The 27,516-nt window shown below is 42.0% G+C and overlaps 1 protein-coding gene across 1 annotated transcript in view; it reads left to right on the top strand.

The window, feature by feature from the left end:
- The window catches only part of SDC2 (syndecan 2), a 61,223-nt gene that overhangs the window by 21,754 nt on the left and 11,953 nt on the right, over window positions 1-27,516 (top strand). The window lies entirely within an intron of this gene.

Raw genomic sequence — 27,516 nt, 5'->3', positions numbered from 1 at the left:
CAAAGCATGCTCTTGCCTGCTGGAAATCTGTTTATTAATGAATTTACAAAATCATGTAGTCAATTTTAGTGCTCTGGAGGGAGGAGAGAATGGTACAAAATTCACTATAAGCATTTAATGGCACGAACACTTAGATTAATACTGCACAGGTTGCTTTATTCATTACCATACCTCAGTGCAAAAACTGTGAAGGAAGCAAACCCCAAGCGTTGCTCTGGAACAGCCTGTATAGCTCAGGCTGAGCAGGAGAACCTGACAAACACAGAGAAGAGGCAGCTGGATGTCTTGCAAGTTAGTCCTAAGAACTGTTGCTTCTTTTAAAAAATAAAAAATGAATCAAGTTATATATACCAAAGTGTTTGGCTGTGTATATACGTGCTATGTTTGCCAATTAAAATTAGGAATGCAGCTGAGAGGGGGGATGTTGATCACTGCAGACAAGCATGGAATTGTCTCAGTGGAAAAGATGAGTAACTTCAGAATAGAGTCCTGTATAAGTGGCTCACTTATTTTGGTCAGCCCTTCAGAGAGGGAATTGAAATGACAGCAGTATGTGCGTCTTGACAAGTTTCCACCGTGCTAACTGGAAGAAAGTATATTTCTTCTGTGTCTCACGTGAAGGAAACCAGTGGTTGTCATTGCCTGAGTAATTCAGTTCCCCATCGTTCCTAAGTGTGACTGAAGCACAGCACGTGTGCGATGTCCCTGTTTCAGTTAAGCAATGCTTTCTGTCCCAAGTTCTCCTTGCAGACTTATTTGTGAAGCACTCGTGTTTTTCTGACTTGATTACTGTTAGTTGCCTGCTCTCCTCTCCTCCCAAATCCTCACCTCTGGCCCAAACTCAAACTACTAATCAGTGTAGGGATAAAACCACAGCATCTTGCCTGTCTCTGGAGCTGCAGCCCAGGCCTGGCTGAAGCCCAGGCTGTTGGATGGTCACCGCCTTGCTCCTCCGTGAGGGTACTCCGCAGAGCACAAGCAGTGGGTGTCTGCAAGGGCTGGAATTGCACTGTAGCACCTGGGATTCCGCAGCTGTAGACTTTGGTCTAGTGTTGAGTTGGCCAGTTTGTACCGGGTTTGGGTACTGGTCTAGCAGTGTAGAGATTGTGCACGTGAACCTCAGTGATGTTGCAGAGTTGGGTCCTCCGAAGTTGATGCCACATGGACTTAATTCTGCTCTTATATACTCACCAACCCTGGAAGTCATTTATATTTCTGATTCTGTTCTTTGTTTCCAGCCAGAGAAGCTTTCGTGTTGTGTCCCATATAGATCAGGTACAGATGAGGTCTAGTTTATTGGGGTGGAGTACTTTGTGTGAAACTGTGCTCACTCCTCTGTTCCTCTGAAGCTGGTTGCTCTGCCCCTGGACTGGGGAGCAGGCAGGATTTGTAGGCATGTGTCCTGCGATGAGTGCAGTAAGGTCGTACCTCCGAGACCCATAGTCAGTTCTGCTCCATTCCAGAGGATTTGGCAAAGCTGCTCTGCTGTTAGGTCTGGCAGATGAATGTCATTAAAAATAGAACTGGCCACTAACTCTCTGAATTCCCAGGTGGCTGAATTTCCATGTAATAGGACTTTCACCATAATTTATCTGCTTGGGGTGTATTAGCGATGAAAAGCTGCCTTTCTGCAATCACAGTTTTATTCATCATGTTTTGTTTCTGCAATTCCTCAGCCCTTATGTCACTTATCATTGCTACTAGGCGTCTTTTGCTACTGTAAAATTTGAGGTATTCTATTGAAGAGAAGCTATACTGGGAAATTACACTTTTATTGCACCTGCCCTAATATATCCTTTTATTTATTTCTCCATGTTTCTTGTACCACTTCAGCCTCAGAGCTCCGGTGATGAGACCTCCTTTGCTCTCTGTTAGTGAGGCATTTCTGCCTCCCATTTGAGGAGTAGCTGGCAGGCGGCGACCTGCACCTGGATGCTCACACGGGACGCGGCAAACCCTGGCCTGGGTGTGCGAGGTGCTCGCTGTGGTACCTGCTTCTCCTGTGGGCAGGTCTGTCCCTGCTGATGGAGGGCTGGTCTCCTGAGGCTGCCTCACCAGCTGCAAAGGGAGGGTGGTGTCTTGGAAAGTAGAAGAAGCTGGTGTGGGCTGCATGGCATAGTGGTTTTTCTTTTTTGGCAGCTCTTGTTTTATTTGAGTGAAATTCCAGCAGCTGTTCTTCATGCATGACTCTCGGGGAAGCAGGTTTCTAAATTGTATTGGTGCAGTGACTTGGTTGGTACCAGCAGTTGATATGACCTGTATTTGTCCCTCGAGGTGTGTGACACCTGCTTGTGTGACGTTGATAAAAGGAGAATGTGCAGAGGAATTTTTTCCCTCTCCCCTTTTCCAAGTCAAGCTTCAGGTTTGGACCTCTCTCCTCTCAGATACGCCACGGGAGTACACCTTGACAAAGCTGTTGTGTGATGTTTGAAAGCACAAGTCAATCTGCAGTGTGGGGTTTCGGCTAGCATGTCGCCTCACCCTGCTTCACTGGACTTCTGAAGAACTTGACAAGAAAAGAATACTTTATAGTTTATGACATGTTTATATGGAAACAACAGTATTTTGCCATAGACTTGGTATCTTTCACTCTCTTCCCATAACTCACCTTAAACTGCACAATTTTAGAAAGTGTATGCATTATAAAGTGACTTTTTTCCTGTTTTTATATCCTTTACATATATTCTGTCAGAAGTTTTTATAAAATATACTTTTTTTTTTTATTAACTTCCTATGTCATTTTCTTCAGCCTTGTGTGATACTGAATGAGCATTCCTCCTGTTTCTTGAAGCATCTTGTCTTTGTTAGTGTATAGTGTTTCTGCAATTCATTAAGCTTTATAAGAGTTTCTTCGTGGTGAATGAAAAGAATTGCAGGTATTTCAGGAATCTACGAATAGCTATTTCATAATAAAAGGCTAATAAGAGGGGAGCATTTTTTTTCCTGGTAATCTGAGTTTCAAGAGAGGTGAGTACTAAGAGCTCAGTGTTACAGTCTCCTTGCTAAAACTTGATACTTCAGCTGTGTAAAAGAAAGCTGTAGTCCTCAATGAGATTGCGGAGAGATAAAAATACAGATCTGTGCTCTGTCAGAGTATTTCTCGCCACAGCACTGAGCAAGCACTGAGGTCTCTTTATCTAAACCAGAAGTGACAGCAGTGTTGCCTTCAGCATGGCCAAGAACTAAGGTAGAAGGAGGGGGACTGGATAACAACTCCCACTTGAGCGCCTGTAAAAAGTAAATAACTAAATTACTTGCAAATTCTATAGTATGCTACAAGTCCGTCTCCGGCAAAGAGCGTTAAATAATTCTGATTTGGAATGACATCTCGGGATGGCCATTCTACCTTTTAGAAAATTAATTCTGCTAGATTTAGCTTTGCTCTATATAGAGACTTGCAGTAGCTGCAGTGAGAGCCCTTCAACCTTAATGCCTTCCTTTTAGGAAGTGGTATCGCTAATGGGAAGTTGTACAGATTAGGTTCTATCAGTGCCTGGTTTCTATCAAACAGCTTGGCAGGAATTGCTGCGTTCTCTGCTAATAGATTCAGTCATCTAATGGTATATATCTTTCTAAATACAATCTCAAATGAGATGCTGTAGTATGACTTTTGTTTCATGACTGTACTTAAGAGTATTGCCTTTAAATCATGGGGGCTTATCGTGCTTCAGTTTACTTATGTTTAATTTTTAAGCAGGGATTCCCTTGAGCTAGGTACTCAGTTTTACTTAAGGCATGTAATAAGGTAAGTATCAGATGTGGATGATTGTTTAATGGCCATGGATTTTCACAATATAATTAAGGTTAATGTTTTCCTAAACTTATTTGTTTTTTTATCATTTTCAATTAGTGTCCAGTATAAAAGAGAGGTTTGTGGGCTACATCTGCTCTTTTTTTTTTTTTTTCCTAATGTGATTTAATTATTTCTGAACAAGGAAAAAAACCCTCCCTGGTTTGGCTTCAGTGTTTCAGTAACCTGTAACCTTAGAGGAATACACTAAAGCCTACATTTAGCTCAACTTTTCTTTTTTCCTCCCTCATCAGTAATGATCACGAACAGGTTTTCCTAATTTGAGGCTGCTTCTTCCAAGGGCAGTAATATTACCTGTGCTGTGGGTTCAACCCGCACAAGGTGGGTTTCATTACAAATGCTGAAGAGGAGACAACTCTCAGTAGTTCCAACAAAATAAAGGTCTTTTTTTTCCTGTTGTCAGAAGCAGCCTTAGGATTTTGCTGTTGGGGAAAGTTAAACCCAAATAAGTAAGTCTAAATTTACACATAGTACTTATGCCGTATCAACTTTCGAAAATAATTCTCTTTCTTTCCTAAAGTAAGAGACATTTGATTTAGTGCTACTGGTTCAAGGCAGTATCAGCAAGACACAGACAAATCTTGCCCATGTATTTGAAATCAGTAGAAACATTTAGATGATGTATTACTTCACACAGGAAATATTGTAGGCCCAGATAATAGAGTTCATTGAGCAGTTTTAAACTGGGAATGTGTTTTCTGCCTTAAAAGAACAGAACATACATAGAGTATGCAGCTTGCTAATGACTTCTATTTACCTGTGACTTTTGTTATTGCAGCAACTATGCTTCATATGAAAATCAAGGCAATTTAGAAGTATATGCAAGTTTTCTAAACCAGATAAAGATTAAAAAAAAAAAAAACCTTTGCCCCCCACAGTCCTTGTTGTGATCCTCAAGCTGCTGTGAGCTGTTTGTGTATTGTTTTCTGTTCCTCAGAAGAGGTACTTGTATTTAAAAGAAATTAAAAGCCCCTGTGGGCATGCCTATTCAGTAGGAAGCTGTCAAGGCTTTCTAGTTGTATATGCAGTAAAGCTTCCATGCTACTTGCACAAAAGTTAATTGCTCCTGTGTTTAACTTAATCACAGACCTCAAGCATATAAAGGAATTAAAATCTGTGACTTGTCCTTCCTTGGTAGCATCTGTGAGGGGTTTTGTGTGTGTGTGTGTGTCTTACATAGAGAGCTTTACTTATTTATTGACTTTTAATTTTCCTTTTATTACCTTTAGAATTATTGCAATAAAGCAAAACATCTATTTTTAATAGAAGTGAGTGTAGTATGGAGTACAGCGATGCATTTATTTATTTTTTTTTTGACTGCCCATACAAATTACATTCTACATACCATGCTGCAGTGTGTTAGTAGGCAGTCTGATTTATGGTTGAAGAAAAATACTATTGCTAGTGTTTTTGAGAGCCTGGGAAGGAAGGAAATAGGTAGCTTTTCTGGTTAGCTTTCAGTGGAGTGCTCTGAAATTCTTGGCCTTAAGTCAAGAGAACAAAAGCCCTCTTGTTGGCTTATGAGGTTTTCGGGTGTGCCTATGCCCTAAAAATGTTGTAGTAGCATTTATTTTGGAAGCTTTATTTGGAGTTTTCATCAACACCTTGATGAGGATGAGAGAGCTACTATCAGCTCCCCTGCCTGGCCAATTTCTGGCTTAATCCAGCCAAGAGTGAAACATCAGTAATAATGAACCAGGCTTTGCAAATCCTGCCTGGACCTGTCTCGCTGGCCTTGAAGAAAGAAGGAGATGTTCACCAAGACTTTCTGCTAATCTCTATAAATATGGCTGGTGATCTGTATGATGAGAAATGCTGGAAGTACATCTACAGGTGTTTTAACACAGGCAGCTGGTAATGCTTCACTTTGCTGTCTTCAACTGCCCATCTAATATAAGATCCAGTTCAGGATTGCAGCCTGCAAGTCCTTTTTAATGTCCTTTGAAGACTTGCCTTGGTTTTGTGAAGGAACCACGTGGCTGAGAACTGCTGAAAAGCTACATGTGAATAACCACACAGCTATGTACGCTGAAATGATAGTAAAGCTTGCTCCAAATCAGAATGTTTTCTGCAGCTCTTACGCTGTAGGTACGACTAATGTGACATCCCATACCTGTGTCTACAAGCATAAGACTGAAAATTATTTTCTATGTAGTTGTGGAGCCCAGGGCTGGTAAAAATGCTGATCTTTCACTGCAGTGCCGGGACAGCACAAGCCTGGTGAGAAGGGTGCCCTCTTCTCTCCCACCATGCCCTAAGCTTTTCACCATGGTAGAGGGGAGGAGGATTGTTCCTTCCACAAGAAGCTGTGGCTGCTGTGGCAGCCTGCAGTCCCACAGCCTCTGACAGGGTTGTGTTGGAGGTGGCAGGGGATGAGAGGAACTTCGTGATCTGTAGAAGAGCTCAACAGGGTGCTGTACAGCTTAGACGTGCCCCTTCACTGGTGCCAGAGCTATTGCTGGTCCTCCAGGTCTTTCCCACAGCAGCAAGGGGAACCAATTTAAGCAGCTCTAAGTTGTGGTGAGGAAGGCAAAGATTGGGGCTCTTGGTTCTCTGTTTATTAGAAGAATTACCCAATAGATTTGTGTTACAAAGATGTTAGTGTGCTTCTCACTTTTATAAGCAACAGGTTATTTAAATTAGTGTTGAAGGTTTGGAAACTTTTTCTGTGCTTGGCGATTTTAGTTTAAAAAGGCAACTTGAGAGAAGAAAAATCCTGAGTGCAGTTCCTGTATCCTGTGTCTTGCACACATGGGATAGGGAAGGCTGCATTGATGTCTGCTGTTATGAGGAGCATCTGAGGGTTTGGCCCAGACCTCGTTATCCGAGGAGTTTCTGGGAGATGTAAGTAGACTTGACATGACCTCTTGGGTGACACCCTGGAGGGGTCTCCAAAGCTTGCCCTGCTGTGCAGGAGTTGCTGTCACTAAAGGGGGATAAGTTAGGTTTTGCTCATGTTATATTCAATACCTGTGTATAGGGAGTGTGTGCTGAGGTTACAAAGCTGAGCCTTCCAGAAGTGTTCCAGACATCTGCGCGACCTTCATTCAGGGTCCTCTGTCTTGTATGCCACAGACCAGCCCTTCAGAGACAGCCTCTTCCTTCTGCCTGCAACTCCTGCCCTCCCAGCATGGGATGGAGAAGACAAATGATCTTAACTTTTTGTGCCATTTGAGATACCTTCTGGCACTGGGAGGTCCGTACAGCCCTGGAAGGTGTGATGGGACCTGCAGGAGGCACATGTCCATCTGGAGCAGGAGCTGGGACAAGGCAGGGGGTCTGAAGCATCCCAAGCAGTGCTACATGCCTGTGTTTAGGAAGCTCAACGGGCCTCCCTTGGATGCACTGATTATATTTCCACTGATCAAAATAGGTCTTTGGAGCTGAATCCCTCACTTCAAGCCTGACCCTCTAGGCAGTTGGGGCCCTCCAGGAATGGGTTTTAAATTCTCCATGCTTGTTTGTGCTTTTTCTCTTTTCCTTTTCTCCTATCGCTGACAAACAGCGATGGTACTGCAGCTTGGGGCCAGGAAGCACGCCGATATCCTGTAATTGCCTCTCAGACATTATCTGGGAAGTTGCTTTTGTATAATTGTCTTGTTTTGTTCTTGGTTTGTTTGTTCCCACAGCCTCCTATTACATTAGGACAATATGTCCCTCTCGGAAGGTTTTCTAAGCTACTGTAAGGTAATTTCATCTTGCTGACCAGGACACTATTGTCTGTAAGTGCATTATATGCAGGTATCCTTAGGGGTTTTTCATACTGTGTGGGCATTTATCAATAGCATGGCTCGAAAGAGAAGAAGGTGACACAGGGATAGGAACTGCAGTGCTGTCTTATGCTGAGGGAATAGGTTGTTATTGTCTGTAGGTAGAATTGGTGTATAATTACCAGAAATTTCAAGCACTTTTTAACACAAGCACATCTCACATTTACAGGCTGGCCTTAGGTCAATTTTTCTGCTATTCTGTAATTGATAGGTATACAGTGCTCTTTTACATAGAAAAGAACTGTGAATTTTAACTGGTTTGACTGGTTTCTGTCTCGTGTGATAGATATTGGATGTTTAATTTTAAGCCTTAATAGATTATACTTCATTCTCATTGTGCATGAGAAAATAAAGTAAAATACATAGTCTGCAGGTTTTATAAACCATTGCATCCTTCTGATATGGACAACTATTCAGACTTGTGCTATCTTGCGGATTTTCATTACTGTATCATAATGCAGCTACTCCTTTGGTTCTCATTCCTCAAAGTGGCACATGGGAAAATCTTATTTCTAAGCATTACGTTCAGCGTGCATTCTCCTGTACACACTGGATGGCACTGAGAAAGGATCTGATATATGTTACCATTCATTTAATGACTGAACAGGGTAGAATTAACAACTGGAGGAGAGTTGCAGTGCTCCAGGTGTGCAACAGTATAACTTTAATAGCAGTCCTCAAGTGACTGTAAGTAGCATATGAAGAGGTAAAAAGTTTACCTGGAAGAATTTTTTTGGCACATAGTACTCTGCTAATCAGCCAGCAGAATTGGTTTTCTATACAGCCAGGACCACATGTTTAGTTGCATGACAGTGATGTCTGGGTGCTTGTATACTTCAGAGCTGAAATAGCTGCTGTTGATCATGGCCAGAGAAATACAGCTTCTTCTTGCGGAAGAACTCTGCAGTCAGAAATTATGTTGGGGTTGCTTTTTTTTTTCTTTCCTTATAAAGCGTCCAGAGAAATGAGTACCCACAGTCCCAGTTGAGGGACGAGTCACCTACTTGGTTGGGTTATACTGTGTCATTACAAATAAACAGAGGTCTCTTATTGGAACCATCAGCTGCAAAAGTATGGGTCTACAGCCTGAAGTTGTAGGGTTTGGGGTTTTTTTCAGTGCATCTTGTGGCAGCACTGAGATACCGAGGTTTCTTTCCGAGTCACATAAATGTGCTGTTGTCACAGTAATTGTTCCCTTGGAAAATGCAGATCTGCTGGCATTGCACTGTGCCTCTCTACTGTTTCATTCCAAAACTCATTTGGACCTACTGGAACTTGACGTTATACGTGCCATTTCAGTCAGAGATTGACTCCCTTGCTTAATATGTGTTGGAAGGACTGTTCAGCTGTTAACTGTGGAGTCTGAATTCAGACATCAAATCAGGACTGTGAACAGCCCTCTGCAGAAGTATACTTCTCTCCATTGATCTGTAGAAGGACCTTTTGGTCCTAAATTTAGCTACTCTGAATTGGAGTAAAGTTAGGTGCCTGAAATACACAGTGACTTTCTGTCTTCCCATCGCCTTAGTCTCATCTGAGTGTGTTGCTGTATTAAAGCCCTGAACTGGATAATACAGCATGAGGCCAGTGGATTCAAAATTACAGGTGAAGTCTAGTTGTGGTGATTATGCTAATTGTACAGAGATATTGAGAGGGAAAGGAACGTGCATATGACTCTTTGAGGACTCACTTTGATCCTTTGCCTCCATGTGCCAAGCAGAGAGGGACACAGAGAGTAGGAGTAGATGCAGATAACGTTGAAAAAATACTTTAGGTTTCATCCGAGGCTGCTGTTGTGTTTTAGGCTGTGGCACCTTTCAACAGGCTAGTTGAAACCCCCAGCCCATTTAGGAGGCACCGTCAAGGTCGCATGGCTGTGGCTAGCAGCAAAGCTGAGCACCGGTGCTGCAAGGAGCAGTGCCCTTCTGCTGAGCAACTTGTCTTGACCAGCTGCCATGCTGGGCGCTTGCCGGAAACTCAGAATTTATTGATGAATAAATATGTGGGGCAGGAGCTGCCTTTAAACTAGTTGTCTGCTGAGAGGTGAAATCAGCGACTGATACTCCTGTCATGGAGAACTGCTTTCACTTTCGCCACATCTAAACTGAATGATGTAACTCCTACATTTGTGGGACAACCTGTCCACCCACTCCAGATAAAGCAAGGGGCTCTGCCACTTGGAATCCTGGCTTTGAGAAGGGGTTGAAGGGGTGAAGAGGTGATGGATGTTAGTGGTATGCTTTGTATACTGTGTCAGAGACCACTGTGCAATGACCTATGCACAGCAGAATAAAGGAACATAAAAAGGTTCAGCATTAATCTACTCTGGAAGCCATCTCTTGTGTAAGAGGGATGGCTTGGACCTGTTGAAGTCCAGCTGGGGAAGTGGGGTAATCCAGGTGTGACCCTGTCACAAGGTGCGCTGAGCCTGTCTTCAGCTCTGGCCTCACTCCACCTTGAATACCATGCCTGGGCCAGAGTGCCCACGTCTCCTTCTTGGCCTTCCCCTGCTTAAATGGAAAGACCTTTAGTTTTCTTGAGCAGGGATGTCAGCTGCTGGCGTGCATAGCTTTTGCTGGCAGGGTCCATGTAGCTCTGAGAGCGAGGGACATTTACATCTTAACCAAAACGTGTCAACACAGATTATGTTGTTAAAAGAAGTAAGCCTTTGAATCCCCAACGCGACAGTTGTAATCCCACAGTCATTACAACATCAAGCAACAAGACTGAAAAAGACGTCGAGTTTGATGCTGTTGCTTGGGATGGCTTCAAGCCGGAGCAGCCGAGCTCCATGGGTGGCACGGGACCACAGCTGTGTCCTGTGCTTTCTTATGAGGTGATGAGGTTTCAAAGAGTGAGAGGATGAGGGCTCTGCTGTGATACTCTGCTTTGCTTTGGCAAGTCCTCAGGGTATGTATTGCAATAATGCATTCAGAGGGGAAGTAACATGGCAAATAGCTGCTGTAACTGGAGGTTTCTCGGTATCTTCTATGCTTTGCTTTGAAAATACAAGCCTGAGACTTGATGTGTGCCAGGATCACTGTGAATGCACACCGAATCTGTGTTTAATTCCTGTTTAGCATTGGGGTATAAACAAGGAGTATGTGCCCTGGAAATTTTTCCAGCTGCTTGCAGAGAAGCAGTAATGGAAGCTCACCATTGAGACTGATTGATTACTCACAGATTATAGAGCAGCAATTGCAGACAGTTTTACTGTTTAAACACTGCTTGGTATTAAACCACTTTTATAGCAGACTGGAAAGGCAGATGTCCATTTAATCTGTTTGGCTCCTTCAGCGCTGCATAATGTCATGAATGACAACCTTCTCTAGCAAAGTGGAAACTTTCAGCTGTGTGATCCAGTGGAGTAGGCTTGGAAGTGAGGGAGAAGCTTGCTCTTCTAAGTGACTCCTTTGGTGAATGGGAGCTTTAACTTTCAGATAACAGGGCTGATTATAAATTGATAGTAGGATATGATACATCCTAGGATATATAGGATACTATATCTCCTATATATATATAGGATACTATATATCCTGTTTATAAATTGATAATAAGATATTAATTTGATTTCTTAAGATAGGATAAGGTGGTGAAGTTTTGTGAGGTATCCTAAATTATCCCTTTATTTGAATCTTGTGTATTGGTTTAAAAAAGAAAAGACAAAATGGCAGTACTATTGCAGCCTGTCCCTCAGCATACAGACTATATGTACTGAGGTTTTGTGGTCAGATATTTAAGTGTCAGTTTTATACTTTGTTTCAGCAAACCCCGAAATGCTGCAACTGGCCGTTACAAACTCAAGCGCTTTTCATTTTGTGTTACCTCTGAATTGCAGCTGTAATGAGCACCGAGTGGGTAACAGCACAACCCCCTTTCATCCTCACAAAATGGGGTTTTGAAAATCCAGGCCCTGTTGGCGGGTCCGTGCTAGCTGGACTTGCTGCAGAGGCCGTCACGAAGTGGGCTGGGAGAAGTTAACGTGAAGCAGGCGTGTGCCCGGGGACAGCTTGCTGGAAACTTCTCCTCAGCCTTCTGATGACAAAATGAGGTTTTCCACTCTGAATGCCAATGGCGTGCCACTTCAAACCATCCCTACGGGCAAACTAATGAAAAAAAATGTCGCATTGTCTGTCAAGGCAGGCCGCGGCTTGCTTGGAGGGTCGCCTTTGGCTCCCGGCGCCATTTGGCACCTGCCCGAAGATGGCGGCAGCGATCCCGGGGCCCGGTGGCTGCTGGTGCTGTGGGTGGCGGGGCAGGTGGGACCGGCCCTCCCCTCTCCCTCCTGCTCCATGGCCTGCCGTAGAAGATGGAGTGACCTCCAAAGCAGACTTCAGTAACATTAGACTTGCAGAGCACGGCCTGGCCTTTCTTTTTAAAACTGTAAACAGGTTTATGAAGGATATGGTGCTTGAGCAGAAAATAAAGAGCGAGTGCTGGCTTTCCGATGGGCTTCGTGGTGGATGGGGCTGTCAGCAGAGCCTCCCGACTCTGCCCTCACCGTGACAATTGAAAACTGAGGCATTATCCCACAGCTTTGCACTGTTTTGGGGGGGTTTATGTCACTTTTTGGTGTTCTTCATAACCGTTCATTTTTTCCACCTTCAAACTAATTTTAAAAAAATGAAATGGAGGCTTGTTAAGCTTTTTGGTTGCATAACGTGCTGTATCTGAGCTGTAAGCCAGTAGTAATCTGCTCTCCCAGCCCACCAGAGCCTTCCACAAGGACTGCAGCATGGGCCTGTGTGTGTGCACACGTAATTAATGGAGGAGAGATAGCCCCTGCCAGGAGCCGGACTGGGGCCTTAGCTCTCCAGAAGGGCCCGGGCTCCATCAGGCCGTTAAAGCGAGCTGTTTCAGCACAGCAAACTCTTGAGGTGCCAGTTTACCTCAATAAGCCAATTTTTCTGCAAGTGAAGTGCAGCTGTGTATTTCACTGGATGAGTATCATTAGTTTTCGTGGGATGTGTCCTGTATGGACTCATTTTTTAAAAGAAATTAAATGAGCTGGTGGCTCTACTTTTGTCAAAATGTCAGTAACTGTTGCGTTCTTCTGCCTAATGGTCTTTTGTTTATCATGGTGTTATGAAGTTGAATGAACTTCTGAATGACTTTTAAGAAGAGACGTAGCTGCTGACATGACTCGTGTTTTCACCAGAAATGATCTTCACCTTCTTAGTTCTGAAATGCTTCCTGGTCATCATCTGCCTTCATTCAATTATTGTCTCTGAAAATGGCATATGAAAGTGTCTTTCTGATCTCTTCTGTCTGGTCAAAGTGAGTAAACAAATGCTGCTTGCCATGATGTACCGTGTTGCAGTCGCCTCCTTACAGTTGTCTTCCCCAGCATGCGATAAAAAGCTGCCTCCATTTGTATTATTTGCAGAATTATATTTATTGACATGTTCTTAATCTAATTTGCTCATGTATATCAGAAAACCTGATTTACACACTTCATGACCTGACCTGTGAGGAGAGGTTTATTCTTGATCAAAATGTCTAATTTGAGAAGAACTTAAATACAATATTATTGTGTGATAGAAAACTCCTCTACTCTTCCTACTATAAGCACAATACAGGCACATTCGTCTATTTGGCTGTATAGATGTGTATGTTAACATGCTGCTTCACCTTGCATTGCTCTCATTTGAAACATGGTCCTTGACCACTCTATTTCCTTAGCTATACATATCCAAGTGTACTAGTAATGTTGCAAAACTATTCCGTGCTGTCTTGCTATGGCAGATCTTACTGTACAGTCTTCTTAAGCAGAGTCTTTAGACCTCCCCCTTTGTCCTCAGATTTTTTTTTTAAGCTCCCAGACTCAGGGAGGTGAGCAGGTTTGTGCAAGGTCAGGCCTATTAAGCAGCAGACATCCATAACACTTAGGCCGATGAAACCCTTTTTCGCTTGTTCCATTTCCGAGTGCTGAGTGACCCTTTTAGTGTAGCAAACAGAAATGGGAACTAAGAAGCTTTATGTCATCAGTGTAGCAACCTTTTTTATTGCTTGCAGAGAAAAACCTGTGGTTTGAATTAAACTTTTGTTATTAATCTGGGGATAGCCTTGTAAAGTGAAATTGCTTTGGACATATCTACAATGAAACCTTAAGAGAATTTGTCCGTTTGATTGACGGCTATATGGAGCAGATTATGTGCTGGATTTTTGAAGCAGAACTGTTGGAAATAAGGTGCAGATAATTGGAATATGTTTTGCTTTATCTAGAATAACTGAGGGTTGACAGGTTACTTATCCATTGTGTCCACTATTTTTGACAACACTTAACCATGTTAAGTAGCATAAAGATGCCAGTGCTGAATTAGATGCTTCCATAAGACAATGCTTAAAACATGTTTTTGTGATACTTGCAAACTTTACTGAATTGGTAACTTAGAAAACATCTGTTCTTTCCATTCACTCCACAAGATACAGGCTTAACAAAGAAATGGGAAAGTTGATCTAACATCCAGAAATAAAATATCACTAACTGAGATTTTGTGAACTCAATTTATATCAGTTTAAATCTCTTTTACCATTCTCCCTGGGCAGCTACCTCTATATGTCTTGGCCTTCAGCTAAGAGTCTAGTTATCAACTGTGACACAGAAATTGGTATCAAATCTAAATCTCTCTGTGCCTGTGTGGGCTGTCAGTTGAGTACGCTTTGTAGTGTGCTCTTGGATTAAAACAGAGTAAGTCTTGGTAGTTCTGATGACACCAAGGAGTAGTATGGATCACTGGCCACACAAGCTTTCAAGATATGAAACTTCAAAGTAAAAGGATGAGCAAGAGTTGCTTCCTCAAACAGGGTCACACCGTAAATATTTTTGACAAGTAGGAAAGTAGAAGCAGCATGGATGTGGCTGTGTGACTGTGGCTATTGATAAGTTACCATCCAAGGAAGACTGCTGTGCTAGCACTGGCCTTCTGGTTTGATACCTCCAGTCCCAAGCCTGTAGAAGACCATGAGATGGCTTTTTGATGTGTGCTGATATGTGTTGGGCTGAGGTTTGCTTTGTCTACCATGCCACAGAAATATGGTCCTCAAGCTGGAGATCTTTATCTGATAAGGGATTTAAGAATGAAGCAGAGTGTTTGGTTTTTGAGTTTGAAGTATGAGAAATTTACCTTTCTTTTTCTTCTTCCCAAGCCAGATAATGTGTTTTCTTCCTCAGTGGGTTAATACACTTCCTAGCTTCTGTTACTCATATATATATGTATATCTATATAAAAGTGCCAGCAAGGCAAAAGAGAGTGTGCAAGTTAAATAACATGGTCCTGAAAATACGTGGATTTGGTCTGTTTTGTGTGCTGTGCATTCACATTGCCCCCTCTCAGGAGGTGGCTTAAGTGTGTAGCCAGATTCCTGGCAGTAGAGTTGTAGTCTGTAGGATATTAGAAGGATATCAGAAAAGTGGAGAAAAAAGGAAATAAAAAGGGAACTTGACAGAGTCCTTTCTGATTTCTGCTTAGTACCTCCCTGTTTTGTGCAGCAGTGTAAGCAGTGCGTTAGCAATAATACAGACAAAGCCTAACAAAGAGACTTGCTTGCTGGCAGAAGGTTGCTTAAAATAACTTACTGAGGATAAAGAGGCTGCCCAGGTCAATAATGCTGTGGAATCCTCAGTGTGTAACAGCTCCAGGAGGTTTTGTAGACACATGGATTTTTAAAAGCTTTAGACTGTTGATAAGACAGTAAAGATTGTAGAGTGCTGCTAAACTTCTATTGATGGTGCTGGGACAGTTGTATGAAGATTTGGAGTTTGGCTACAGAAATACTGAAATCTTTGCTCTCTTCAGCAGAACTCCGAGTTAAAAGTATGAATGATAAAAAGAAAGGGTTGTCCTTTGTTAACAGATATTTAATACTATTATGAGTATTTGTTGTATTTTACTCTTCAGTCAGATCTAGGAGTGTTAAAAATGCTGTCAAACAATTTACCTGGCTTGCTTTCCTTTAAATCAAGGGTAGCTAATTTATCAAGTACAGTGTAATTTATCTCTACCTTCATTATGAATGTAATTCTTTTGGTTCTAGTTTTACGTAGCACTATTTTTAAAACATCAGCTGAAGGTAATCAATATGAAGCTTTTTTCAGCCAGTTTTCATTAAAGGTCCCTCATGATAACTGGAAGAGATTATAGCAGTCCACTAATCCTTCAATTAAAGCAGCAGCTTTTTTGACCATGCTTTAAACCAAAAAATTGTAACGTGCTGTTTGAAGGTGGTCCCTTATGTAATCCCAGTTAAAACTTTTATTTTGAGGAATTCCTATATGTTCATTTTTGCAGTTTGATCCATGTTCTGCCACATCCACATGCACAGCTCACAAGGAAGGAGTAGGACAGGGAAAAGGGGCAGCAGCTGGGGTTGTGGTGGGGAGGGGAACTTCTGTAGAAAATTAGGTGTCGGCCTTTCCACTGCTCATGGAGTAACTCTTTTCTTTTAGTGTACCTTATGTTATGCAGTTTCAGCTTGATGCTTTTTATATACATTTGTAGGGTTTTTTTAAGAGCAGACGTGTTAAGATGGTTCTTCTCAGGAATACGAATGGATGTTAATTGTTACAGTGTGCAGAAGTGTCTTACAGCAGGTATGGTGGCTCACAGCAGACTGCCTTGCCGAGTCTCTGCCTTGTTTTCTCTTGCTGTGCAGTTGATATGGGGTCAGCCAGCTGCAAAACCGTGTGGGGAGAAATTCCTAACAATATAATTCAAATTCTCTTTGAGTGGTTCTGCTCAGTATATCCATCAAATTTCCGAATGCAACCTTGGGCTGTGTTTATCTTTATAAGAAATTGTCTGCTTGGTTCCTTTGCCCAGTTGGATGCTGCTCTCTGCCAGAAGAGTCACAGACGGAGGGAGGGCAGGAAGGAAAACCCTGTCCTCTTGCCTTGCTTGCCTGGCTAGGAAGTTGGCTGGTGCTGCAGGCAGGGTGCTGTGTCCCCCCACAGCCTGACTTGTCTGTCATCTTTGGCTGGGGAGTCAGGTCGTCTTGGGTTGGTGATGCACCAGTTCCTTCTCCCTGGTGGAAGGAGGAGGGGAGGTGTGCCTGAAGGGCAGCATACCAGACAGACTGTTCCTGAAGCCATGTAGCCTGTACAAGCTGCCATAACTCCGGTTTCATTCAACTGCTTTTGTAGTAGAAGTTATTAGAGTGATGTTTTATCCCATCTGATGTAAACTCGTTTCTTATCTTTGTATGCATCAAAGAGTATATGAACACCAAGCCTTTGTTGCAAAAATTCAGACAGAATTAGCGTGCCGTATCCAACAACTTAATCTTGTAGACCAGGGAGATGAGTGGGAGTTGGCACCTGGAAACATCAATAAAGTCATCTCTGTTGTCTTACTGTTTGGGGATCTGGGATACGAAGAGGTACCTCACAAGGATGTACCTGGTCCCTCAGTGCTTTCTGTGTTTGCTGACGCTGTCTGAGAAGACTATACCAGTGGAAAGAGCAGCAGTGATACCATTTATCCTTTTGGCCTCAGAGATTATGGCTTCTGGCCTAATTTAACCAACTTTTGGATTTAACAGTGCTTTTCCTGCCAGAGGACAAACTGATCCCCTATCTCTGTGCTTTCAGCCACCACTCAACAAGTTGGAAGTAGTTACCTGAAAAAATGAAGTCATGATTGTTTCATGGACTGGAGAAAGAAGTTGGCATGTGCAGTATGTTCTGCTGGCTAATGCAAAGTTCACATTGATGTGCAGATCAGTTTGCATTTTGCATCACTAGACAGTACCATTTTTGAGCAGAAAATCTTCTCTGTCAGCACCCAAAGTAGTATAAAGTTGATGATTTGGGGTTGTTTGGTTGTTGAGGTTTTTTTAAGATATTTGTTTCGAGTGTGATTCTTTTCTCTCATGTTGAGTGCAGAGCCTGTATATTCTGTTGTAATGAAGCTGAGAGTCCTGGTACAAAGATGTTTCAGTTAAGCATACTTAAAGCTTATTTGAGCTCTACTTTCCTTAAGTAATAATCTAGTGAACCTGGGCTGTGAATGTGCTACCATCAGCATTCATCTTCATTCTAAAGGATCCAGCCTTCCTCTTCATTTAGAGCAGTTTATGACTATCTTCTGACATAGTTTGTGTGTGGTTGTGGGAGGGAGGGAAATTCCTTCCATTAATTGTTATGATAACACACAATTTTAGAAAGACCAAACAGATTTTAGATCTACCAGTGGCCATTTTTCCACCTGTGGGGAGCTTGGGTGGGATGTCAACAAGAGTGTGCTTGCTGGATGCAGGTGGCAAACAGAAGTGTCCACTGAGATTTGTGGACTTTGTTGTTCAACAAATAAGTCCCTATTGAATAACGGATTATGTATTCAAGAATTGGAAGTGCTTGCTCCTTAAGCTGTGAAGTCAGATTCCTCCTCACCTTTGACAGGCTCAGTCATACATAGCTTTTGCTAGTAATATTTAATTGGTGCTTAATGTAATTTAATAATATATTTTTAATATGTTATTTCCCTGTTTATGCTAAAGCAATATAATTGATTGAGACAGTTTACTGCCAGTTTTTGCTACTAATGGCAAAAATATCTTAATTTAAATGATTTAACATTAGTTGATTCTGGGTTCCTCACATGGGCTTATTTTGTTGGAATCCATGGACTGGAAAAGAATCAATATGGGGCTTTTGAAATGGTAGAGGTTTGCAGTGCTCCCACTACGATTGATTACAGCTGCTTTTGTAGGGCTTTAAAAAGAACAATCTGTATTAAAAACATCATTCTTTGGTATGAGCTTGAACAGCTCCAAATAGGTTTCCATGGGGGCTGCCCTGCAATTTGACCACTTCAAGGGATTGCAGTAATCACCAGTGGGCCAGGGCAGCGAGGCAGAGGAAAGGCTATTAGGTGGGGAGTTATTGGCATGCATGCCAAAGAGGTTACCCTGGCAGCTTTAATCATTCATCCACATTCTCAAGAGGAGAGAGGAAAATATAAGTGTTAGTTCTGATTGATTAGGAAAAAGGATCAGTAAAGCATGAAAGGAGAGGGGAGGTGTGCGTGGAAGAGCCAGCACACGTTAGATTTAAAAGCATTGACTGGGGCAGGTACATGTAGTTACGACCTCTATACCAAAAGCTACCTGCGTCTCCCGTTACTGTCAGACTTACGACTGGTGATTCAAAGACAGGCTAACCTCTTCATTCAGCATTTTCAAAGGAGCGCATTTAGCTTCTTGGTCACGGCTGTGCCTTAAATTTAACCTGTCTGCACACAGGCTGATGTGTCCTTAAAAAACTGATTAACATTTTGAGCTGTGACAACGATTTGCATGGTGGTTTTGATCCTATTTTTGGTGAAACCAATGGGTGCTTTTTTGAAAACGTGCAGAAAATTACTATGCTAATTGAGATAAATCAATGCGTGATGCCCATTGCTGGCTGCTGGCCTCTGATGCTGTTTTGCCTGCACATTGCCCTTTAATATTTCAGTCTGGAGTAGCGCTTCGGAAGTTGGTTCAGCTGTAGCTCTTCTAAAGTAGTTTCCCTGTTGTATCGAGCTAATGTCAAATGCAGAGTTGAAGAATAAACTATTCTTCGCACCAATTGATAGCTTGTTGTGAAAGCTGAAAGGGCTTTGAATCTTTTAATTTGGGGATTTCCGGAGAAACTTTGGTATTAAACTTGTGCTTTTATGTGGGAAATGAGAATTGATGTGTACTGCACCTTGACTGTTAAGCAGGCTTGAGGTTTTCAAGGTAAAGGAGACAACTAAACTGCAGTGTTCAGTTCTGGGTTTCATGTGCAAGGAGAGAAAGACCTATTGGTGCAGAGTCAGGGAATGTGATATAATGTCAAATCAGAGGGTTCATGTAAACAGCACAGCAGTACTGTTTGCTTGGGTTGGCGTATCAGATTTGCTCTGCCCCTCTATCATTTCTAAGTAACCATTTTTAAATTGAAATAAGTTTATGTGGTCAATGAATTAGGAAGGTCCCTTGGTCCTAACCTGTAGCCTGTGTGGAGGTGATCTGACCACACATCTCCCCAGCTGTAGTTCTGGGCAAGGACCAACACGTCTGGTCTTCTCTCAAGCATGGGCTTTCAGCATGAACTACTGTGAAACTGCAGGAAACTTTAATTGCTGGAGGAGGAAAAAAAAAAAAAAAAAGCTGTAGTTTCATATCCTGTGATCCAGGTAGCTTTTACTTGCTGAGTTGTGAGATGAAGCTGTGACACTTCTTCTAAAGAGACTCTGCCCAGGTGCCGAACTGCTCGTCACTGGGGTATAGTGGTGGCAGAGATCCACAGAGGTAAAAGTTTGTTGTTCCAGAAAGTTCTGCGTAACTGAATGAAGATGTAGGTATCTTCTGCAAGGTAGATGATGAAGGCATCTTTTGTAAGGGCAGACCCAACTACGGTCTTGCTCAGCTAGCAGTCCTTTAATACTACTTCATGCGGGCTTGAGGCTAGTTGGATAGCCTAGGAGTGCTGTTGGGTAACTGCTGAGGATCTCTTTTTGTTCATTTACTAAATATCTGTTGTAGCTGGAGAGCATGAAGCAAGTTGTTTGATCTGTCCGTCATCACAAATCTCGCGCTGTTGGTACTCGTGTGTAAGGTTAGAAAGCTCTGCCTGATCTTTCTACCATGCTTGCTCACCTCCCTCCTGCATCTTCATACAGCCACCTCCATCTCACCCTGGGCAACAGAGTTTCTGGACAAGGGATTAGATTAATAGACTGAAGTTTGGTCTCTGTGTGCATCTAGTAGATAAATGAAGCACAACTGGAGATCAGACTGTGAAAAGATAGAAGCTTTTCCATTGGAATTTACCTCAAACAGGCCAGAACTTTAGAGGACATTTATTTTTCTCCTCAAGGCAGGACAAGCCTCAGCTTCAAAGCTGTAAGCAGCCCAAAGACCCACTACACAGATCTGTGAGCTTTTATAATGGGAAGAAAAACATCTTCAATTAAGCTTGAACAAGTTCTCCTGTTATCATTTTAAGTTCTGTTATCACATAACGTACCATACAGCATGCAATTACACATTAGGGAATATTTCTAAAGGCACAGATGACTGTTAGAAAACAGGCAGATGAGTTCCTATGACTTTGTGAAGAGTGTGAATTTAAATCTATCAACTGCAGCACTGTAATTTCTTTGGTGTGTGGCTGTAAGTGAACAGTAGCTGACACGGTGGTGCCTTGTTGGTGTCTTCTTACCCCGGGGGCTCTTTGCCTTGGAGTGTTCCCCTGTGAGCACTATGGATGTGGTGTATTTTCTTTAGTGCAAGCCATGACGTAGACTGCTGAAATGCCTGACACCAGCAAGAGTTGTTTTATTAACACCGTCCCTGTCAAATACGCCTCTGTTTTGGTAATTAGTCTGGCGTAACAGACCGTGCACATCTTAAAAGCTAGCATATTTTGACTCTTGGCTCTGACACGAGGCGATCTCTGTAAATCAGCTCTTTTGGTAGACTCCTATATTGTTGAATGCTAGTGGTAGTAGAAGCAGTTTGCAGTACTTGTGTTTATTTTGGGCTCTCTGCCTTTTCTCAGCAGCCATGAGCAGTCAAACCCTTTCTTTATCTGTCATGAGAGATTGGAGGCCTAAAGCTATAGTTTTGTGCAGCATCAGGAAGTTCTGCATGAGGTACAAGGAGCGTGAATAATCTTTCTGGCATGTGCTCCAGCCATGGTAGTGGCTCTGCACTGCACCAGACAGGTTCTTAGCCTGCTACACTGCTGCTAGCATCAACGCCATCCCCACAGGCAAACACCCAACTTACAACACCCATAGAAGGTCAATTTGCTCTCCCTTACCTGAGGAAGGGTAGCAAACATCGTCTAAGATTTTAAAAATACCTTTGGAAACAAGCTCTCCAGAATGATTCACAGCAATCAAAGCTTGTTAGTTAATTGGCTAAAGCCAGTGATGGGGGAGGTGGTAGCTTTTGCAAATTTGGTCCAGGCAGTTCCCATTGTGAGGCTGGTTTTCATGCTGGGCACACAGATGAGCGGGAGGATCGGCACAGAAAGGCAACAGCCTTGGGGAGCGCTTGGAGGGTCTTAAGCTGTTCTGAAGTAAAACTGGGAGATGGTAACAGTGTCAAAATTATTTGGGGGAAATGAGCAATGGAGATGTTGGCTTCTGTATAGAAACTCTTGCTCTCAAACTTGGAAAATTAAATCTGGGGCCTGTTGTTACGGAAAGAATATATTTGCTGTGATCACAGTTACCCTGACCGTGGTGTGGGACAGCTTTCCTGCAGCCAGTACACACTTCTCTAATATCACCATCATTCAGGCATACAGTTTCTCCAGGAAAGAAGATGGGGAGTCCTTAGAGTGCTGTGCTTAAATTACGGCACTAATTATTAGCATCTTTTTTCTCAAATCCCACAGCTGCCTGCCACCGTGCCTCCCACTGCCACTTCTGCCGAAGGCCCCACCACAGTTGGCACAGTGTACCAAGGTGCAGTTCACTGGGAAGAGTTTGGTATGTGAGTCCTTAAAAGTGGCCACCACCACCTTGAAAGGAAGTAGTGGGGACTACTCCTCTCCTTTTCTTCTGTGCCCAGCTGTAGGGCAATGAAAAGCAAGAAAGGCATCTATCTGTACTAAGATAATTAGTGGTTAACATGCCTTATAACATAAAATCCTCCTTCAAAATTATGTGTTTGTAGCAGGGTACATGTGAGCAGCATAGAAATGTGCAGCCTAAAGGAGGTCGATGAGCACTGACAGAGCTGGCTGAGACTCATCTCTCAGAACCAGGAACACAATGAGAAGTGGAAAGTGGACACTCTTCTGGTTAGCACGGTTCTCTGGGAAAACCTAATGCTTTGAGGTGTAAATCTAATTTTCAAGTTTTGAACCGTAAAGTTTTTTTGTTTAAAATCATGACTCTTATTCCTGGACAAGATTAACGAATTCTTAATGGGGCAGTCTCACTGGTGAAATAGTTTTCCTGGTGTGATGAAGGAAAGCAAAGAACTGACAAACAATGATAGGAAGATACCTGCCAGCTTTGGGGTTGGCGATGCTGCGGTCTGTTAGGACTAACTCCTGTTGGGTAGCAGCTCACAGTTTCTTTTGGAGGAAACCTATAGGGAAATACAGCTTCTCCTTTGCACAACAGCCTTTTCTCCAGCCTCCAATGGGAGTCTCTGCAATGGCTCTTGGGCTTTCGATGGATGTTCTCAGGTAGTTAGCTTTTCAAAAACAGTGTGTGTATGAAGAATATATCACTTTGGTGAATTTAGACGCACCAGCTGAGAGCATGCTTTTTTAACAGGCATGTATAGAACAGCACTATCTGCTAATAGAAGAGGAAAATCTGTTTCTTTCTTCCTCGTATGTATAAAATCTCTGCCTAAACAGCAGCTGTAATGCTTGCAAATTTTCAGAGCCTTCTGGTTTAGATATTTGTGATATAACATCACTTTTAAAATACTAGTCCCTGGTCCTGTGCATACTAAACGGGTTACATCTAAAAGACTTCCATCTGTGGAAAAAGGGAGGTGATGTACCATTAATAACCCAGCTGCAAACCTCAACTTCTCTGTCCCATACATATACCCAAAAAGGCAGAGAACAGAAATTTGAGTGTGCCTGTAAGTAATAAAACGTTTCCTTCCATATGTCAGTTACTCATTGCTCTTGCATCTGAGTTTCAAACAGCCACAACAGCCATAGTAGACATTAGTTCTTCACTGCTCCTCACACCAGCTTTCTTAGCTTCACCCACATGGCATGAAAGTCTTTAATGTCTTACTCCTAAATCATCCCCATGTAATGGGAGGACTGACTGTAACAGCAGCAGTGGAAAATAAAATGGCTATGACAGGGCACTTCATACTTTTTTTTTTTTTTTTTAATGAAGTACACCATCATTTCCCAACCCTCCTATTGTCTGAAGATTGTTTTCAGTTTTTTGCCATTGTAATTTTGATGAATGATTTATGCTTTTCATGAGATGATGAGTAAAAAAAAAGCTTTTTTTGCTTTGTTTTCTCTTTCATTTAGTGTCAGAATTAGTTGGTTTGATTTTGTTTGTTTTGGTTTTTTTTTTTTTTAATATGTCTTGGATGATTTACATTTATTAAACTAAAAATAATATAAATGCAAGCTTTAGTAAAGTAAAGATTTGAGATTTCAAATTCAACATGTAACTGGTATGGAAATATCATTTATTGAGTACTTAATGGATGCTAATCTACACTGCATCCATGAGATTTAGATTTATGCCAGTGTAGTCAATAACCAGACAGGAATCAGTGATCATTGGCATGTAGCATGTGAAGTATTTAGGTCACAGGATTTTGCAGCATTATATTCTTGGAATAAAAATGTAAGTGGGATAACAACGATGGACGAGAATGCAATTTCTGTCAAGAGGTAATGAGCAGTTTTTGTGGCTTCAGGGCCAGATTAAAGGACTGATAACAGAGACATCCTTGTCTGGTGTTCCTGCCATTTTAATATATCTGAAAATAAGGCTGTTACGTAAAAGTGACATGAAGGCCCTCATTTCAATTGTCAGCCATAGGGAATAGTCCCTTAAATATTTGGCCTTCATAATAAGTAAAAATGGACTTACGGAGTTGGAATTTGCAAACTTTTTTATTTTTCTGCCTAAGCATATTGAAGTGCTAGTACAGACCTTTCTCTGTCCAAGCCTACTGACAACAGACTTGTTTTTCCAAGTTATCTTTTGTGAACACCCTGGAAGTGGTCCATGGACTCCCATGGATTCTCAGCTGACAAGTGAGAAAACATTTCCAGAGCAACTGTTAAATCAAATTTATTTTTGCATAGCATAAACTTGCAAAGCATGGCTTCAGTACTTGATACTCACTTAAGCTCCATGAAGTATTCTTTCATTTTCATTAACCGTCTCTCATTTTTCTAAACTTAATCTTCACGGAATTATCTTTAATGGCTGTGTATTTTTTTGTTAACTGTTGGGCTTCTCTTTTTATTCTTAACCTTAAGGCAGTTTTCATTCTAGGTGGCCTAAGGCAGCTATGTGCTTCCGAGCAACTGGGAAATGACGTGCAAGCTGTGGATGTAGAGGGGGGGTGCCCCTACCCCACGTCTCCTAGCCAGCTTGCAAAGAGAGTCTGTTTGGGGACAGTCCAATGCATTTATCTTTGAAAATGCCTGGAAATTTCTAAGCTTGAGTATGCCTCTTTGTACTTTTGGTTTGAGAGGGTGCTCGTGTCCTGTCCAAGTTCCACTAGATGAGAATTGGCTGTACTGGAACTGGGCTGAGGCAAGGGGCTCTAGCAAGAGAAGCTGCAGAGCATCTTCCTCCAATGGAACTTGATGTCTGATCTGAATGCATTTGGGGTTCACTGTACCATGTATTTCTCTCTGTAGTAAATCTTGTAGTTGAACTGTAAGACTGTGGGTAATAGTTTTCTCATTCTGATGGAGTTGTGCCGTCCCTAATACTAGATATTAAATAGTGTTTCACGTTGTATCCTTTGCATCCCCAGAAAAAAAAAAAATACAAAAAAATGGATGCTCAAATTGCTGTTGAAGACTACCCAGGCTTTTTCTAAATTTCTGTTCCTCTGTTTTCATCAAAAAAAAAAAGGGAGTGAATATGGTGGTGGGGAGCCTGGCTGACCAGGTGCTTACAACGTAGGCTGTGTTGGGTTAGCTGCTCAGCATCTTACAAAAACTGGATCTGGGATATGTCAGGGATCATTTCTATCTTCTCTGAGTCCTGTGAGGCTGGGAGGAGCAAGAAAATAGTGTTGTTTTGAAGAGGGGCTGTGTTTTGAGTTTCTGTTTGGTTTTTGAATTCTACTAAGTTTGCTGCTGATATAGACAGAAGTGGGAAATGGCCTAGGGAATAAATTGATTGGAAAGGTCATATTTTTATTCAACACTAAAAATTACGGGCATGGATGTGTGATGCTTCTGTTCTCATGCGGACTAGTTTTCATTCACTAGCATTTGCAAACTCAGGCAGTTTCTTGGCTGTTGCCAAGTGCTATTGGCAATTTCCATTGTTAGGGATTTTTTTCAGGAAGGTCTTCAAATTTTTTTTCCCAGTTTGATGTCAGGTAACAACTACTACCTCTGATACCTTTTGCGTATTGTTTGCCTTTCCTATACTTATGGTCAGCCACCTGCATTTCCTTTTAAGTATGTTTTGTTTTTTCCTGCCTGATACTGAGAAGTGGGCTGTTTTGTGCCATGATTGTGTCTGAAGTAAAATGGGGCAAAGTGGCTTGGTCCATTGTGGCAGCCTGATCAACAGCAGGATATTTGTCTCGTGACAGGGAGTTGTTTTCCTGTATGGAAACAGTCTCAGCTGTGTCTTAATTACAATACCACCTATACACCTGCTGAGGTACTTCAGGCCTTCCTTTGGAGACATCTTTTAAAGGAATTAAGTCATTCAATGGCGACCAGACATCATCTTGAATTTCTGCTTTGGACTGCAGCCAGTTCCAGGCAGACCATGTGAACTAGCAGCTGCAGATGAGAGCAGACCTTTTGTCAACCTATCTTTAAAAGAGAGCTTCTTTCCCCACCACATACCTCACAGGTAAAAGCTACTGTAGTAAGAGTAGGCTTTGAGCAAGTATTAGGTTGTTTTTCTTTTCCTCTGTAGAACTAAAACAGGGTGGGTAGCACTGTTTTAGTTCAGAGCTGTTCAGAGAAGTGATAGATAACCCCAGTGCAAAGGGCTTTTACTCTGAAATAATCTAATAATCATGATGGCTTTTCTGCTTCCCATGAAGAATTATTTTTTATTTTATATCAAACTGAAGAGCAGTTTTCTGCTGTGAAGAAGCTTAGAACAGGAATCTGTTGCTAAAACCCTCCTAAAAAAAGTCATGAATGTCTTCAACAATATTTTTTAGACCTCTGGGCAAAAATTTACCTCAGAAAGTCAGATGTGGGTCTTTGCATACAGGAGTTACCTCTTTCACAGTTTGGTACCCCTTTAGGAAAGCTACAGTGAATATTAAGTAGAATGAAATGAGCAATCCATGCCATGCAGTAAAAAGTAATGTGGAAACCCTTGGGACTCAGACCAGGAGGTTTGGGCACTTACATGAGGTGCAGAACAGATGCATTTTGCTATTTGGCTTTTTGACTTAAAACTCCATTTGCAACTGTTACCCCTTTTTCAACAAGTCATGGCAAACAGGCATTCACAGAAATGCTGGTAAAAGTAATAGTAGTAATAGCAGCAGGTACCTTCTCAGTCATCAAAGATACATGGTTCTCATAATGAAGTTTATGCTCTGTTGAGAAAGTGCAAGCTGCTGTGGAGGAAGACAATTTCTTGTCTTTAAAAGCCTGAATTGTCAGTCTAAAAGGGTGACTGATACCTTGTTCTAGTATCAGCTCATTTTAGCAGAACCTCTTTTTAGTGGGGAAATACTTGCAGACATAAAAATGTGGTGAAAGTCACAAGAAGTCAACTTCTTCGCCTGTTGAAGCTACAGCTAAATTTTAGGAGAGATGCATTCATGTAAGAATTAGATCATCTTGCCTGACCAGAATTTTGGAGATATGCTGTCTGATCCAGCTGGAAATGTCATAATCCTTAATCAACAGCACTGTCTTGGAAACATTTGTATTCTGTAGTCCCAGCTGTTCATTCTAAATTGCAAAGAGTTTTGTGAGGTTTGGCTCAAAATACCTCTGAAGTGGTTTTTGATATGTGCTCTTGCTGCTTCCCATTTGAGATCAAATGACAGACTTCACGTGACAGGCTATAGATTTGTATATTTGAGATCTTGACAGAGGGCTTCAATCCTGGGATTTGCTTCTTTCTTGTTACAGAAGCTCTGCAGAGTATATTGCAAATCCTATCCATTCATGCATTTAATGAGATGAAGTGTGATTTGAAGAGGGTTTGCTTCCTAAAGATTGGGTGGTTTCTTAGTTTTCATTGTGCAGACTTGGATTTTTTTTTTTTTTTTTATGCTATA

Source organism: Tyto alba, unplaced genomic scaffold, assembly GCF_018691265.1.
Source record: "Tyto alba isolate M040663 unplaced genomic scaffold, T.alba_DEE_v4.0 Super-Scaffold_9, whole genome shotgun sequence".
NCBI classification, from domain to species: domain Eukaryota; kingdom Metazoa; phylum Chordata; class Aves; order Strigiformes; family Tytonidae; genus Tyto; species Tyto alba.
This window is presented reverse-complemented; position numbering and strand designations above follow the sequence as displayed.